Source organism: Danio rerio, chromosome 17, assembly GCF_052040795.2.
Source record: "Danio rerio strain M-AB ecotype USA chromosome 17, GRCz13ab, whole genome shotgun sequence".
Classification (NCBI taxonomy): domain Eukaryota; kingdom Metazoa; phylum Chordata; class Actinopteri; order Cypriniformes; family Danionidae; genus Danio; species Danio rerio.
This window is the reverse complement of record NC_141037.1, coordinates 13,671,198-13,689,786: the sequence shown is the minus strand read 5'-3', so window position 1 is coordinate 13,689,786 and position 18,589 is coordinate 13,671,198. Positions and strand designations below refer to the sequence as shown.

The 18,589-nt window shown below is 36.2% G+C and overlaps 1 protein-coding gene across 2 annotated transcripts in view; it reads left to right on the top strand.

The window, feature by feature from the left end:
* emilin1b (elastin microfibril interfacer 1b) overlaps positions 1-18,589 on the top strand; it is a 181,960-nt gene that overhangs the window by 63,467 nt on the left and 99,904 nt on the right. The window contains exon 2 of one of the 2 annotated variants that reach the window (XM_087289501.1): positions 15,392-15,521. The exons of the other annotated variant lie outside the window; for it this stretch is intronic. The gene's annotated coding sequence lies outside the window, so the exon portion shown is untranslated. The remainder of the gene's footprint in view (positions 1-15,391; positions 15,522-18,589) is intronic. 2 annotated transcript variants of the gene reach the window in all.

Here is an 18,589-nt window from a genome sequence, read left to right as displayed (position 1 = left end):
CTGTTTACGGAGCATAACCACGGATACAGAGACACTGGAGCATTTTAAAGCTGTGAAGATCAGTCAGTCCATCAGTAGATCACTCGTATGTCAGCTTATAAACAAACCAGCTGATCTTCACAGCTTTAAAACATTGTTTAACCACTTTCAACTGTATACAGTACATTATACAACAATACAAATAAGTTTTCCTCAAGTTATTTTGGAGAAATGTGCTAAATTGGTTAATGTAATTCTTTGTTTTGTTTTTTTTGTTTGTTTTTTTAGCAAAATTCTGTTTTGTTGCAGTGGTGCTTTATCTTTTTAGCGTATCTTCACTTAGTCCAGCTCAGACACTTCTGTTGCTGATGGTAGTTGGAGATCAAGGCCAACGTAATCCAGCTTATTTTCACAAGGCAGCAGAAACTCCATCTGGATCCAATCGCAGCCCTGAGGTGCCTCCAATGCGAAGCCTTCTGGAGGTGTGTGCCGGCTTTTGGCACGAAGCCCGAACTAGCTGATAAAACCAGATAAGGTTTTGCTCAAGATTAGGGCCAGAGCTCTTATTTTAGCCTGAATGGAAAATAGCTCAAGGAGGCGGTACGTGTCTAAGCTGTTTGTTGATAAAGAGGGTGAAAAGCTTGCTTTGGTTTAATATTACAATTGAGTCATATACTAATTAGGGAGAATTTGCTAATTATTTCTGTGTCTGGTAGATCTCTCTTAACTTTGTTGGGTTTGCATATGATACAGTGACTCTCTCTAGCTTCTACCCTGCCTCAGTTTTCCCACTGTATGACTTTGCCACTCTGGTCCAAACCCAAGCCAAACATCTGCTTTAACGCTGGAGGAAGTCGACAAAGCCTCTTTTCAGGTCTGCAGATCACGTGACTCGATGTGAAACAGTCTTGGACGCCAGATCTCTTCCACCCTTTTCCTCCAAGGAGAAGAGGGGCAGAGGTGGAAGAGGCATGATTCGCTTTAAATATACAGTAATTAGTTTACAATCACCTGCCAACAGCCCAACACAGTTGTCAGGCTGAAGGGTGATGTTCTTGATGCCGATCTCCTGTGTTTCTGATTAAGGTGGAGAATTGGCTCCCTGCTAGCAAAGCTTTTTGTCAGCTTTTATCCCGTGCTCGGATCAAACGGAGGACTGCATTATTAACTGACTGAGGGCCGGAAGCGAGGAAGTTCTGCTTTCCAGACCTGTGCACGTGGAAAGTGTTCGGCGCAGTCCCTGCTGGTTTACTGAACGTCTTCATAGTAGCATTTCGCCTTACCTAATGAGCGCAGTTTAGGAAATTTCTCTCCAAACATGGGAGGCCTCACAAATGTTCAGCCCAGACTCATTTGGAAATGCATGCCTCTGGCTACTTTTTTTTTGCAAAATGTAAAACAAGTTGCTCTGGATATTTGTTCCACTTTTTAGATGACAAATCCACAAGAGCCTCTTTCTACATTTTTGCAAATGTTAAAGATGTATCTCAGGGTACTTTTTTGTTGTTGTTTGTTTTAGATAAACCTTCTTCTTTTACATGTAAGTAAACAAACAAGCAAGCAAAAGTGAAATTGATGTGCGACCACACACTCTCAGAAGAAAAGGAACAAAATTGTACCTTTTAGGGTACAAGTGGCCCATCACCGGGGATGGGAAAAAATACATTGAAATGTATTATAAAATAAAATACCAAATACCTGTTTTAAGTGTATCAAAATAAACTACAAAATACAGCAGCCACAAATGTATCAAAATAAAATACTGTATTTTGTAAATACTAAAAAATACTTTTGCAAGGGAGCATGACATTTCTTCGCAAACTTTCAGTTGATAGGCATATTTGATCAATCTCTTCACCATTAAACTGACACACTCTTTCATTCTAGCATAAATCTTGATCAAATTTCATACAGAAAGTCCTGTCTTGAAGATGATCTCTTTATGTAAAAACAATGTATGCAGAAAATGAGTTTGAATATAGCTCTATATCTCTTCATTGTGTTTCCATCCTTTTGCATGGCCAATAAAATCTCTTAACACTCTTATATTTTAAAAAGGTGATTATATGAAGAGGTTATTTTATTTATTTATTTATTGTTTGTTTAATAAATGTATTTTTATTTATTTTTTATTTTTTGCAAATAAACTACCTCCTGCTGCTGCTGTGTAACGGGGGTCAGTTTTTAACCAGTATGTATAGACTGGAGTATTATTGAATATTTGTGTCTAATATACGATATTGTGCCACTGACATCTCTTCATTAACTGGACAGTTTCTGCAGATCAGTTACTGGCACTTTAAATGGCCAATTAAGTATTGTAGGTATCGCTACTGCAGGACTTAATTGTCTGTTGTTTGTCTTATTTTCTTAGCATCTTCATCAGCAATCCATCCAAAACTACTAATATTTGTGCAGTTTACTCATTCGCAAAATATTTTTTCAGTTCTTCTTTCACTGGAAGAGTCTCGGTTTGCACCCTTATTGAACACCAGTATCCCATCTTTAGGTGTTTTATTATTCTAAATATTCACTGCATTTCCACCTGCAGCACCGAGACTGAGAATGATTATGTGATGAAGGCTCCACATCCTGTTTTTAAGGACTAATTTTATTCTCAAATTGTACATTATACTGGAATTACTGGTCTTGACATTGTGCAGTATACTGTTTTCAATGATTGTTGACATTGTTGCCATTTATCAGTTATTTTCTCTCTGTAATTTGTTTTACCACAATATGTTTATGCTTTTTATGGTAAACATTACATTACCATTATTATTCGTATAGTTATTTAAAATTTTCTTCATGCATGAACGAGAGCAGTGTGCTGGGTTAACTTGATGATTGGGATTATTATCTAAAAGTGTACCTTTCAAATCTAAATCTGAATGTTTGTACCTTTTATAGCTCATTTGGGTACAGAACCGTACCCTAAAAGGACCTTTAAAGGTACAATTATATATTTTGTTCCCTCTAGGAACAAAATTGTACCTTCATTGTACCTTTTTTCCTGACAGTGCATAGATTTATCTTGACTTTACATTGCTTTTATCTCTTTTGTGGAATTTTGCTTCACTGGACTGTACAAAAGCTACTAAGCAAACTGACAAAACCAGAAAAGTTGTCCACATAGACATGACGTGAGACAAGCGCAAATAATAGACACTGTTGAGATGTTTTGGGGTATTTATTTGATGATGTGCAAAAAACTGCACAAAAATTTGTCAGTAATATGTCTCTTTAAAGGTCTGCACGATGGCTCAGTGGTTGCCGCCTCAAAGCAAGAAGGTCGCTGGTTTAAATCCTGGCTGGGCCAGTTGGCATTTCTGTGTGGAGTTTGCATGTTTTCTTCGCATTTGCTTGGGTTTCCTGCAGATGCTCCAGTATCTCTCACAGTCCAAAGATATGCGTAGGTGAATTCGGTAAACAAAATTGTCCGGTTAGTGTGTGTGTGTGTGTGTGTGTGTGTGTGTGTGTGTGTGTGTGTGTGTGTGTGTGTGTGAATGTGAGAGTGTATGGGTGTTTCCCAGTACTAGGTTGCAGCTGGAAGGGCATCCAATACGTAAAACATATGCTGGAATAATTGGTGGTTCATTCTGCTGTGGCAACCTCTGATAAATAATGGACTAAACCGAAGAAAAATAAATAAATGAATGTCTTTTTAAATATCGAAGGTGAAAAAAAGTAAAGTAAAGTTGTTGGTTTCATACTGTCCTGCAATAACTCCATTTAGGTATCTTCATTAGTGTAAGACAGATTGCCCATTCTTACCCTGGCAGTATTTCTGCTTTATGACCCAGATTTTTAAACCAATGCCAATGTGGCCTACTATTTGTATTTCAGCTCTTCAAACACACTTGAAACTTTGAGATGGAACTGTATATTTTTCCCTCAATGTTTAGTCTTAGACTTGCTTTTCACCTCAAGGTGAGCAAACTTAACTATTCGCAGATGCCTTTTCTTTTTAGCTTTGTGAGTAGAAGCAGATTCAATACAGTAGGTGTGAAATAGCTGCCTGTAGTCTTAATCTTATTGACTGCATACAACAGTATTCAGAACAACTATTTTGATTCACAACTAAATTGGCTGTTAAAACAAAACTGAAAATCAGTCTAAAACTCAAACATCATGGCTTTCAAGAATTGTTAACAGATCCTGAACTATTATGCAGGATTTCAGTTCCAATTAGAAACATCCCTCATTTACAAATAGATGAAACTGAAATGAGAATTTTAAGATGGTGATGATTATATTGGAAGTTGGTTTGTAAAGTATAGTGGCAATTGATTTATATAGGCTTTATTTAAATACTCAATGTCCATTGCTTTATCTCTTAAACACAATGATTTGGACTAATGAGTGAATAATGTTTGACGCTTCGACTGCGTCTGGACATATTTATGCAGCAGAAGCTGTTTACTTTCAGCTGGGGTCCACAGTGGTGACTGAGGGACTGGGATAGAAAAGCTGCTGAGAGATGCAAAGACTAAACCTAGCTATCAGTTACTTTTCCCCAACCCCTTCATGATCTCAAACACATTGTTTGCGTTATTTCATTTTAGGAGGCAACCCTTATTTCATGCCTAGTGAATTCTGGCCCAGATTTCACATAAAGCTATCCAGCACTGGCATATAGCATGTGGGCCAAACATGGCCCGGGTTTGGCAAATGTCGCATCGTCTTTAAGGCAGCACACAAGACTTAGGCCAGATGTCAAATGTAGTATTTGGCCCAGTATTTGGTTCAAAATGCTAATCAATTTTATTGCAGTCGTGAGCTCGTGACACACCAACATATGTGGCCCAGTCCAGGCCCAGTTATGGGTTATTAACTTGGCTGAGACTTGGCTCAGATAATGGTCCATGTTTAGATGCCAGTTGAAAGATATAGCAGGAGTGTGTGGAATCTGTTAAAATCAGACATCGATATACAAGTTTGCATTGTTATAAAGGAATCAAAGGTAAGAAATAACTGGGATGCTGCTGAGGTGCTCTGGTTATTTTCTACATAGTTTCTTATCTGTAAACGTCTCAGGATGATCTGGCTCAGATTCCCAATTCAGTCTGTGTGTGTGTGTGTGTGTGTGTGTGTGTGTGTTGTTTTTTCCACCAACTTTTTCATTTGCCAAGTCTTACCTCAAAAAAATAATAGCACACCTAGCAAGCACTAATTATAGTGTTTAAGATGAAGCATGTATCTATTGCATGCCAAAGCAAATTTAAAACACAATGGGTTCAAAATGTATGAAGGGCAACAACAAACTCCTAGTCTTAACTGTTGAGTAAATGCATAAACAGTCTCTCAAGTTTATTTATACAATGAAGCCCGTTTTAGAGCAGGTTTAGATCACTTTTTATCCATTCTGTCAGGACTCTGGTATGTGGACCTGTAATTAAACGGATCCTGACGGAAAATGATTGATTTTCTGTGGACAGTTTTTGTTGTGAGCAACAGGTTTTCTGAATTCTTGCATCAAGCACCCTTTATTATGCTTGGACAAATGGAAACAATTGGATCAGATGGTGAAAACTGAACATGTTTGGGTCATTTTAAACTTAAAATAAGAAAGAAATTCCTTTTTTTTAATAAATAAATAAATCGTACTAGCAACTAAGGATACTAACTGATCAAAATTCATGTTCCTTTTTGTAATATTCAAGTTTTACAGGTAAAATTTGTTTTCTATTTGTTTTCCTAGTTAAATTCCCTTTAGAAATTAAAGAAAGTAGTTTATCGCAGAAGTAATCATTCAGGATTACTAAACAGCCATATACATGACTAATAATAATATCTTTATCCACTTGAACTTTATTAGCTGCTTTGCTTTATCCTGAGAAACATGCAGTAAACTGTTTGTATCATCTGGCTATACAGAGGTTATCTGTAGGGTCTTAACCTATTCAGACCCTGTGTTCATTACAATGGACATCACATGTCAGCCCATGTTTTTTTTTTTTTTTTTTTGTGGTTCCTGAGCATTTCATCTAGTTTAAAGCATGCAGTCCATGAGAGTGGACGATTGTCATCCAATCAAATGGTGGTAAGACTTGACATGTTGTAATTTGAAAACAATACATACACTGAAAAGCAGCATGGCATCACCTCCCCCGCAGACAGATGTAAACCACGTTTACAATATTTGTATTCATACTTGTTGATATGTTTGCCAATATTTTATAGATTTTATATATATATATATATAAAAGGAATTGCACTTACTAAACATACCAGTTTAAAATCTACATTGTAAGCTTTACATCAGGATCTTTTCAAGTATGTCTGTCCATTAGGATGTACAATGGGTTCAAAATCTATTACTGAAATTAAATCTCCAGTAATGCTGATTGAACTTTTATATATATAAAAACAATACTGATGTACTAATTCATTGCTGAAGCAAGTTCATAGGCAGAATAAACAGATCTTGAAGTTCTTGCGCATATGGCAGAGGGAAAACTCTCAGATGTGGACATTATGTGGAGTGATGAAGATACAGTTTGTTATAAACTGGAGGAATCTATAGACGAATTGCCATGTTTGTAAACATTCAGGATGCGCGCACAGCAAGGTGGCAGAAAAAAAAAAACAGAAGCGCTAGTATTTACAGCAAGGGAATGACATTCGATGCGGTACGGAGTTTATTGTTGTCTTAGAAATAAGTAATATTGATTACATATTATGTATCTTATTTACATAATGCTTTCAGAATATTATAACAGCTTGTCAGCCAGGGATACACACAGTGATTCGGCAAAATTAATGTTAAAGTGAGCGGCGTTCATCTGACAGGTCCATTTGCGATAGCACCCTCCCAATGGATATTGTATAAGACGAAATGGCCAAGCATCCAGCCCCAAATATACAATCTCATTGAAGCTCTAAGTGTTTTAACAAGAGAGAAGTTAAAGGCCTACATGTCTTTTATGCCAACAAGTTTGTTTTGTGTGGTCATGTGCAAGAAATAATGTTCCATGATTACCAGATTCAAAACTTTGTAGTGCAAAAAACCGAGATTCTGCCTAGCCAAAGACGAGGAAAAAAGACAGAACTATACAAGGCCTGGGTAATCATCAAGCAAAACTACTACATTCTGACAGTGAACTACATCTGTACGGCAGGGTATGTGAACTTAAAGGTAAAGTTGGTTTTATATTCGCACATTCAGACTTTCTCCTTAATAATATAATTTTATAAAAGTATAATTTGCAAACTCTAAATAGCGAAATCATATTAGCAGCCAATGACTATCAAAGTACAACATTGTTCACAGTCAAATAAACAGTGTTAATGTTGTTTTCAAGTCACACTTGCTGGTTATTTCAGACTGAACATTCACACAAAGTGCCGTGGTAAACAATTTAGGGAGTGTGTCACAAGTTGTCAATGAATGAATATGTGAATATAAAACCAAGTTTACCTTATACTTAATTAATAACTTTCACTTTCACGTTTCATTTATAGCAATCAGTGTACGCAGTTTAATTAACCATATGTAACTGTTTTTGCTGAAATCATTGCTGCAATCAAAAACGAGTAATGTGTATGATTCAGCATAGCGTGAACTTACCAGCATTAGTCCAGCATTTTTTAAGCAGTGTGGTGTACGGTAAAAGTTAAGTTTTCTATTTTTGGAATGTGGCATCCTACCACACAACACGACATGTTTGCTATTGCAACCGGTCTCTTTTTGCAACCGGGAACCTGTGTGATGTCATGTGTGACGTAGCTTGGTAATTCGTCTATACAACACAAAATTAAAAATGAGAGTAGAAAGATTATTGTTTGTGAAAATAAATTTTATGATTATACCAGCTGTCATGTATGTTTTTTATATTTTATGTTGGTATAATGTTTGGAAAGTACAACTATTCTAACCTGTAGCCCATTGAAATGGACAAAAATAAATCTACTTAAAGGGTGTTGAATTTTTTATATTATAATTTGTAATTATAACAATAAAATTATTATAATTTTTTTATTATTATAATTCTCATATATATAGAAGTGTCAAGAACTGTGAAAACATACTTTCACATTTTTCAGAAGCTTGGAACATAATGTGTTAAATTTAAAAATCTAAATGTTAGGTCTTAATAAGTCTGAAATTCACTGAAATATCATCTTGTAGGTGTTAAATAATTTTAAGTGTCTTAATTTTCCATTATGTAAAGCTACTCAATGGATCCAACACATATCCCTTCACCAACAATACATCTTAATAAAGCTTTCAGCAAAACTATACTTATAACTAATATTATAACAGTCTGTTGTGCATACATTTAGTTTTTAAAGAGTTTTTTTAAGTTGTTTAAATAGTTTTTTTTTTTTTTTGACGGTCCATTTAAGTATTAGTAGACTGTCAGCTTAATATTTGTTCGTACTGCTTCTTCAACAGACATTTAACTGACTTTAAGAAACTTTGCAAGTACATATCAACTTACACTAACCCCAACCTAACAGTCTACTTATAATCTAAAGAGAATTAGTTGGCATGTAGATGCAATGAAACTTAAATTCAACAAGCAGACCATCAAAATAAAATGTGACCAAAAAAGGTATATATACATTTACAAGAAATGACTAATTAGAGTTTAGTTTTTTTTTTTTGATGGGGCAAGTTCATTGGTTTACTTCTAGTCCATTAAAAATATATCCTTAGCATTTAGCCCTATATAAGTCTGAAATGTTATTCTTCATGGTCTTAAAAAGGTCTTATATTTGACTTGGCGAAACCTGCAAAACCCAGTATAGAACAGTGGGATGGTTTTGTTCTTCAGAAACAGTCACAGAATATGACAAAGATTATGATTTAAAGCCAAATGCACAAACTGGAATGAATTCACCAACAATTGGCTGAGAGTCATTGTTCTCTCTGCCATCTCTGATGTAATCGCTCTGGTTTTCTTTACATTAATGCTGTTTTTTGGACTGATAGTTTGAATGCGTTCATTATTGGATAGCTGATTTTTTATTTTTTATTTTTTTTTGGGTGGCTTTAAATGACTTTAACAGACTTGATTTGTTAACTCTTAATTCATACTTTTAAACTTTTATGAATATTTACAGTTGGAGTCAAAATGATTAAGGAAATATTCATTCTTAAAAAAATATTTGTGCTGTTTAAAGAAGATTTTTTAAACGCATTACTAAACATAATAATTTTACTAAATACTTTATCTTTGACAAAATGAATATTTTACTAGTTATTGCACAGTAGTATTCAGCTTAAAGTGCAATTTAAAGGCTTAACTAGGTCATTATGTTACTAGGCATGCTGGAATAATTAGGCAAGTTATTTAGTAACAGTGGTTTGTTCTGTAGCCCCTTCTTTTGTTTTGAAGGGGCTGATAATATTGAAAAAATAATAATAAAAACTGCATTTATAACAGCCAATCAACATCACAAAGACTTTCTCCAGAAGAAAACATCATAGGAAATACTCTGAAATTTATTTTACTTGGAAAATGTTTAAAAGAAGAATAACAATTACACAGGATGGATAATAATTTTTACTTCAACTGTATTTAATTACAATAATTCATTTTAAAAATACTATAACAATGGCAATATGGTGTGAAAAATGATCTTTGCAAACATAAAAACATGTTCTAGTTTAATGTTTTCAGAATACACTCGGATCAATGCCTCAATAAAACCGATCGCTATAAAGAAAAAATCATAATTTAATGTTTCTTTTTAACATCGTGTCCAATAATAAACACCCGTGTGTAGAGTTACTGAAGTTTGCCCTGCGCACTTGTAGTTTTTTTAGTTACTTCTTTGGTTTGGTGCGTTAATCTTATCGTTGCTATTATTAAAAAAAAAGGTAATGATTCGCACTCAATTGCTTTGTACTGTTTTTATTTTTCTTACATTTTACGGGTGATTAAAAGACAATTGTCACCCGTAATCATAACGTAAGATGTAATAATCTTTTTTTCAATATTAAACACCTGACACAATCTTCTTAAATTGATTTATATTTTATGTACCTCTTTATCTATATTCTGTAGTTTTGTTAGTTTTAGATTTCTGAACTATGTTTTGATTTATTTATTCATTTTCATTTGGCTAAGTCCCTTATCCATCAGCAGAATGAACCGCCAACTATTCCAGCATACGTTTTACTCAGAGGACGCCCTTCCGGCCACAACCTAGTACTGGGAAACACCAATACACTCTCACATTCACACACACACTCATACACTAAGACCAATTTTGATTTTACCCAATTCACCTATAGTGCATGTCTTCGGACTGTGGGCAAACCATAGAGCCTGGAGGAAACCCACAACAACACGGGGAGAACATGCAAACTCCACACAGATATATCAACTGGACCAGCCGGGACTCCAACAACCAGCAACCTTCTTGCTGTGAGATGGCCGTGCTAACCACTGAGCCACTCTGCTGTCCATTTTGGTTTAAGTAAATCAATAAAATATCATTAAAGGCTAAAATTTAAGCTATTTTATAAAACTGTTATTCATATTTTTAAGATTTATTTTGGGCCTTTTTGCCTTTATTAAGCAGATAGGACAGTATTATAGACAGGAAGTGAAGTTGAAGAAAGACAAAGGGTAGGGTCAGGAAATGTCCTCGAGCCGGGATTCGGATTCGGGACGCCCTGATATATGTGCACCATATGTCAGCGTGCTAACCACTAGGCTATTGCGCCAACGTTATTCAGTTTTAACATTGGAAAAAAGTTAATTACATAATTACAAATCAATCAGCTATATTTTTTACAATTTATTTTTTATTGGTGTTACAAATATGTGATTTCAAACAATGCAATCTCACAGCATTTTTTATTTATTTTGAATATAGTCGATATTTGCATATTTGTGTGTTTGTATATCTCATTTGTAGATATTAGTGTGATTTGCTCATCCACCAACACTTAATAAAATTTTTTGCTGGTTACTTATTTAAAATGAGCTGAGGCAACACAATTCTTGAGGGTTTTTTTTTGCACAGCTTAATTGTTTTATATTCAATCCACTTAAATTTGCAAGAACACTTAGGTTAACCTAAAGATGCAGAAGGTGATCTGCCAAAATGCTAATCGGTTAGCATGTTAGCTTTAGATGGCAGGGAGTGACTGTGTTCCAAAGCCACGCCTCTTGAAATCATGAACACGGCCACCACGACATGACAGCAGACAACCCAGTTTATTCAGCAGTTAGAAGTGTATGTAGTGGTTGGGCCGGCGGCGTGCAGGAATTTCACTTATTACTAAGCCACACTTGCTTGCAATATCAGACTGAATATTCAGAGTAGCCGTAAACAATATCGGGAGCACGTCACAGGCTGTCACTGTTCAGAAATGACCCAATGTGAATAAAAAGGCAACTTCAGCTCAGGAAGCAGGCTTGGCGGAAAAACGTTATTTACTGATGTTTTGTTGTTAAACTAAATATAAATCTACATCATCGATGCTGTAAAAGCTCCCTTATGAAACTGAAAAAAGTAACTTGAAGCTTTCACCGGGAGATTTTAGTAGCTGAACAACACGTCTGTGCATAGAACCCATTTATAACACAATGAACTCTACATCAGCTCTGCTTGATTAATATTGATTTAAAACAGAACATTACCTCTCTAATAGAAATACTTCAGCCATGTTGTGGTGTCGTCCTTCCTCCAGCATGCAAAAGTAACTCCAATACTGATTCAGGAGTTTAAAAAGTTTCAATTCAGCATTTGATTTTGCCACGACTGCGACAGTCTCACGTGCACGTGTCGCTCATCTAGGAGTGCACGTGCGGTGCGCACTCTAATGGCGGATATGCGTGAACAGAGATGCGCAAAAGCCCAAATCTGCAATTGTTGACAGTTTGAATTACTTATCGGAATCATAGGAGATGTCAGCTCGACAATAATTAATTGGATGAAAATGTTTTAGTTTTATGCCTTACCCAGAATATAAAAACGCATATTAATACATTTAGATCATCTACTTTAATCATTACTATTGGACTGTGAAGAGATTTTCAACCAGCACAACTAAAAATGTTTCTGTAGACAATCACCTACTGCACCTTTAATTGATTTGTGTTTGGTAAACATGAAGGGATTGAGTGAAACCCAGCATTTTTTTTTACAGTAAATGACAACTAAGTTTTGGGGTGGGGTTTGGGGGCATAAGAATGAAATCGAATTAATTCACTGACAATACGTATAAATAGTTATGCTTTGGGCTGGATTAAAATGGTGAAACAAAACAAAAAAACCTGCACAAAATCTTCCTTTCTAATGTGAAATTGGAGGTAAAATGTGACTCAGTCATGTTCTTGACAGGTTTTCATGTGATTCACCCGATAACTCTTCACTTTAATGACTAACATCTTTCCTGACATGCTTTCAAGATCTACCTCTCGCTTTCCCCCTGTAGAGAATTACAAATGAACCTCAGAAAAGACACAAACATGGCCAGAAGAGCTCAACACCCCTGTCCTCCCTCACCAAGAGAAAGAGAGTTGCTTGTCAAACAAAGCCTTGTTCATGGGGGAGGAGCGCCGTTACCTTTGCCTCAAAATGGAAACAGAAGTTGAGCATGTTTGACTTGTATGGAATTACAGTGCTGCCGTCCCAGCGGACCCTGCGGTCAGGAGCCGAGCTGGGGAATCAGTGAGGCCAAACGCTCTCAAACACAAAGGAGAGCTTTCTTCCAAGACTCCTTGCTTTCTTTACTCTTTATTCTCCTGTTGAACGGACTCTCTCTCTCTCCTCCCCAACGCAGATCAGCGAAGACCCTTGGAGTCGCTCAATGCTGAGGGAGTTTAAGCTCCTGAGGTCAATCTGACATCTGCGAGTGCTGCGTCAGCAACATTTACAGCACAAATGAGAGACTTACAGTGCAACAGGGCTGGGGAATGATAGATCACACAGCATTGATGAGGTTTAGTCAAGAAACCCATTCCCATTAAAAAAAAGAAAAAGCTATAGATTCAGCCTTTATATCAACACTTTCTTCAGAAGGGTGTGTCAACTTTATTATGTATGAATTTATGATTCCTGTACAGTTGTGAGGCGGCACGGGGGCTCAGTGGTTAGCACTGTCTCCTCACAGCAAGAAGGTCATTGGTTTGTATCCCAGCTGGGTCAGTTGGCATTTTTGTGTGGAGTTTGCATGTTTTCCCCATGTTCACATGTGTGTGTGCAGTCTGTGTGCTCTGGTTTCCCTACAGGTCAAAGACATGCACTGTGAATTGAACTGAATAAACTGAAATTTGCGGTAGTCTGTGTGTAAATGTGAGAGTGTATGGATGTTTTCCAGTACTGCATTGCAGCTGGAAGGGTATCCGCTGTGTAAAACATATGCTGGAATAGTTGGTGGTTCATTCCGCTGTGGCAACCCCTGATGAATAAAGGTAGTAAGCCGAAGGAAAATGAATGAATGAATAGTTGTGATGATTAGATTTTTCAGCAGACTACAGAGTCCACTGTATAAAGCATTTAGTTGAAGTTACTTTAATAAAATAAGTATACATTGTGCTTTTTTAAACAATTAGTTGACTTTAAAAGTGTTTAGTTGACTTTACTTAAAACAAGTGTTAAAACTTTTTAAAGTGAAGATAAAAATCATAATAAAGGTAAACTTTTTACTGTGTAATGTATGAGCAATTTGGTATACTTTCAGGAAAATGTGTTTTATTCCAGATTCACTTTTTTTTTCATAAATGTTAGAAATTTCGTTTTTATATATCAACTCTTTTGCATGAAAGCGTACAATGTAAATATGTGCCCTGATATGTGGCTTTTTTGACTGATGGAGCTGCGATTTATGCACCCAATAGCATTGGAGACCTTGAACAAAAAATATTTAAAAAATTTATTGTGTGTGTGTGTGTGAGAATAGATGACATCTTGAAATATGCATATATTTTCCTACAAAAGACATAGCTGCCACTTCTTCTATTATATACAGTATAAGCTACAGAAAATGTGAGGTGTGCATAAGGAGAGGAAGAGAGAGAAAAAAACATAAGATTCCATAAGATTCGAACACGCTCCGATGTGCGCGCCGTTGTTTTTTAATGCCGGACTGTCCACTACGTTATAGCTGCGCACTAAATCATCTGTGTAATAATACGCAGTGGTTTATGGCCGATGAACTGTACAAAAGTGTAAAAAAAAAAAAGGGCAGTTATAGACGTATTGTACAGATCGTCGTACAAGCTATTGCCACATTGTACAGTAACATGCCTGATGCAAAAACAAAAAGCAGCACTGAGGGGTATAGTAAGCACAGACCCGCGATTCGTCACGTTTGATTTAAAAAGGTTTGTTAAATACATTAACAATTCTTCTGAAAAACAACAACGTTCATTCAAATATTCATTTTATTATAAAAAGAACTATGCACTTATAACCCTCTCACAATGAAAGAATCTCATATCTGTGCTTCTATGTCCATCAAAATTCTCATCAAAAGAGCCCGCAATGCTCTGTAAACTCTCTGAAACAGACAAACTCTGGAACATAACCTGCTCCGGAGCAGGTTATCTTCAGAGAGTAAGATTGGGGTATGTTCCCAAGGTTAGTTAACATACCCCAAAAGTTACCTCCGCTTTTGGAGGTTATCCACCTACTTACACCTAAATATACCGGGGTATGTCACATGACCTGCTTTCTGGAATACCCCCCAGGGCTACAATTTTGAGAAACTGACAAATATGTACCCTGGACTACATTGTCTTGCAGTTTGTGTTTTCACAAATCCACTAGAGCAGGGCTATTCAATTGGTGGCCCGCCAGCCGAACTTTACTGTAGTTCGTTCGAAAAACGGCCACTATAGTTATGAAGTGACGTGCGACTGTTCAATACAGCACGAGCTGCAGAGGCTTCGCAGAGCGTGAGTGACCATAAGCGAGCAGCTAAAAACATTCCAGTGGTACATTTGGATGTTTACTATTAACTGCTCTTTAATTTGTCACAGTTAATTAATCGTAAAGGCTTCGCTGAGCAGCATTTCTTTAGCACGGAACAAAACTGCTGGAATTAAACAAAGTTATGCCAAGTTGCCAACTGTGCACTAGTTTAAAGTTCCAAGTATGTACACCGAGGCTAAACCGCACACACACAGGATTAACTATAGTAGCGGCTGTTCCCATATCACATCTTTTTCACTTGCAAGTTTGTTATTTCTAATGTAAGATGATATGACAATATGCACACACAAGAGGAGCACCGCGCTGGTCACTATACATTTCTGCAAATTTATTAATTGGTTAACCAACAATCATGTCATTGTGTATAATATATCAGCTTTACATCGACTGACACACACACCCCATTCCCTGAAGCCAACTGATAGTGTTTTTAAAAGAAAAGTAGAAGAGAAAAGCTATTACAGTAGTGTGTTCCTCCGCAACCTCACTCTTTTTTTGGGTTTTATTTTAGCTGGGTTCTGGAACCGTCCTTTGCTGGTCTCAAACCCCAGTTCGCTCTGCTCTGCCTTTCAAGTCTAGAGGCATTTGTGGTGAGCTACTGAACCAACCAGCCACGCCAAAAAAAAGCCATCTGTATGAAGGTAAGCAGTAAGCTGTCCTGTAGCGTTTGTTTTACACATGAAATGCAGACATATGTACCCACAAGCACCTATTTCTGGGTTCTTAAAAATGCATACCAGGGCACATTTTCCCATAGAGTCTGTGTTGCAAGCCGTGTTATGTTTTATGTGGTGACTCTGCACCTTGGTGCTATTTATGGGCTTTTCAGTGTTTTCCTGCAAACTTTTTCAAGCTCTGCAAAGCGTGAGCTCTTTCAAACATGTAGTTTATGCCTGTGCGTTTCTGTTTTTGTTGAGTCAGACCTCTCAGATGTCTTGTGCTGGGTCATTTAAGACTTCAGGACAGCCGTGAAGATTTTTAAGCTGTTTTCTGTAGGCTGAGATGGTGGAAAACATACAAAATATTTGCTCCTGCTTTTAAAGACAGCAATTTGAAACATTAAACTGCAGCAAGTATGTTGTGTGGCATTATTTGAATACAGTAGGTAAAGTTCGGATCTTGCTTATAGTCCAAATATCTAAAAATTCTTAAGTTAAGAAACATTTTCTTGACAAGTTAAATAAATTTTAGAAATTACAAGTAAAAAAAATTAAGTGACTTTTTCAAAAAAATCTGGGTAAGGAATGGGTTTTTAACTACAGTGGTTCGAACGGTAGTTCTGCCGAACGACTTAAATGTAATCAGTATGATGGTGAAAACTACATTACTAGTCAAACCATACTTCTGCAAACTTATACCAAAAACGGAAATAAGGGTAGTTATAGTAGCTAAAATGTGGGAGAGCGCTGCTGTTATGTGACTGCATTTTTTTGCAATATGGAGCAATTAAGTGTTGATGTTAAATCAAAGAATACTATAAAATGAAATTATTTAATGAGAATAACTTGTGATGGTTACAACTGAATTAGTTACAAAATAACTGTATAAAAGGATAAAACATGAAATTATATACAAAAAACAAATGATAATAATTGTAACCAGCTTAAATGTAAAATAGTTACATGAGAGAGAGAGAGAGAAAAAGAGAGAGACAAAGACCAGAAAGTAGGCCTCAAAAAGAGCCTGATAGCAGTAGAGTCAGAGATGATAGACTCCAGAGCAGGAGAGGAGCAGAGATGGAAAAGAGGCCATAGCAAAGTTTACCACCTATTTTGTATCTTTCTTGACCACGCGACCAAAGTGCATTTACTTTAGTTGTCTCATTAGGTTATTCCTATATTCCTTCATTCCTTCGTTTGTTGTTCTGTCCTTCCTTTATTCATTTATTCCTTAGTTCGTTCCTCCCTTCAGTCGTTCATTTGTTCGTTCACTCAATCATTCGTTTCTTTGTTCTTTCGTTCGTTCGTTCCTTCCTTCCTCCCTTCGTTCGTTCGTTTGTTCCTTCGTTTGTTTGTTCGTTCGTTCGTTTCTTCCTTATTCCATAGTTTGTTAGTTCCTTAATTTCTTCCTTTGTTTCTTCCTTCATTCCTTTCTTTGTTTGTTCGTTCATTCGTTCGTTCCATTCTTTCCTTCCTTCGTTTATTCCTTTATTCATTCCTTCCTTCCTTCGTTTGTTCATTCATTCGCTCCTTCGTTGGTTCCTTCATTTGTTTCTTTGTTCATTCATTCCTTCATTTATTTGTTTGTTTTGTTTGTTTGTCATGTTGTTTGTACTTTGTTCCTTAATTTCTTCCTTCCTTCATTTTTTCCTTCAGTCCTTCCTTCAGTCCTTCCTTCCTAATATCCTCTAGGCCTTCCATGAATCTTTCCTTCATTCATTAGTTCGGTCCTTCTTTTCTTAGTTCTGTTCTTCGTCCTATTCCTTGTTCGGCTCTTTCTTCCATTTTTCTTTCATTCCGTTTAGCGATTGTTTAAGGCTGTTTGGTGATTTCAGTGATCATACAGCAAACAACCTTCATTTTCTCATCAGTGACACGCAGTCATTGCGTGTAAAGATTTTGGACATCTTCTTGGACATTTTTAATGATTCCAAATATGTTTGGTGCATTTATAAAGTGCCCATGTCTTGAGGTTGTTCAGTATGATGCAATTAACTGTCTATGTGTGATTTGATTGGACAGAAATGACAGGATGGCTTTTTCTACTTTAGCCAATCACCATAGACAAGAAAGAAATAAAGTATTGACTACAGGTAGAAGAAAAATAGTGGAGTAAAAGTACAGATACAGCACTAAAAATGTACTCAAGGGAAAGTAAAATACACCTCTTTAAAACTACTTAGCAAATCACAGTTCCTGAGAAATACTACGCAAATACAGTAATTTGGGGATTTGTAATTTGTTACTTTACACCACTGCAAACACACATTTATTAACCATCCCCTGATGCTATCAGTATTTGTCTTGGGAATCCGAATGAACCTTCTTTTTGAAAAAGACATGTTTTGCCATATAAACAAATGCATATGATAATTTACATTCCTACATAAGCTAATGGGGTAAATAAACTATTTTCAAATCAAAAAGAAGATTATTTTGCATAACCTATTTGCAGATGAAGTATAAACCTTTAAGGGCCCTATCATAGGCCTGATGCAATAAGGCGCAATACAATTTTGCCCCAAGGTGTTGCTATTTTCAGACCAGCGCAACCTTAATTTTCCTGTTTTCCGCCTTGTTGTTTAAATAGTAAATCCATTTGCGCCACTTTGTGGACCCATGGGTGTTCCTGTATAGAAAAGAGGTGTGTTAAGGCACATTGTTGGCAGATTTCTATTTTGAGGAACTAAAATAGACTGTGCAATAGACCAGCTAAAATCAGGTCTAAAGTTAGTTGTGCGCCTGGCTTACACATTGCTTAACACACACAGGATGTACAGCAATATGCAAATATCTTTACGAATGAAAAATAATTAAAGGATGAAAATATTACAAAAATTCTTATTTTCTACATAGAAACCAATGCCCCCATGTCTTCTTCATCTCAGGGGGCTTTTTTTCAATTTATTCAAGACAACTTGCTTTTAAATAATGTTATTATTCGTAGCAGTAGTATATGCATATTTATATTTGTTTATTAAACAAGCTTAGATTTGTCTACCTGTCTTTTTTTGGACCATATGGAGCATAGCATTTGCTTTTGGATATAA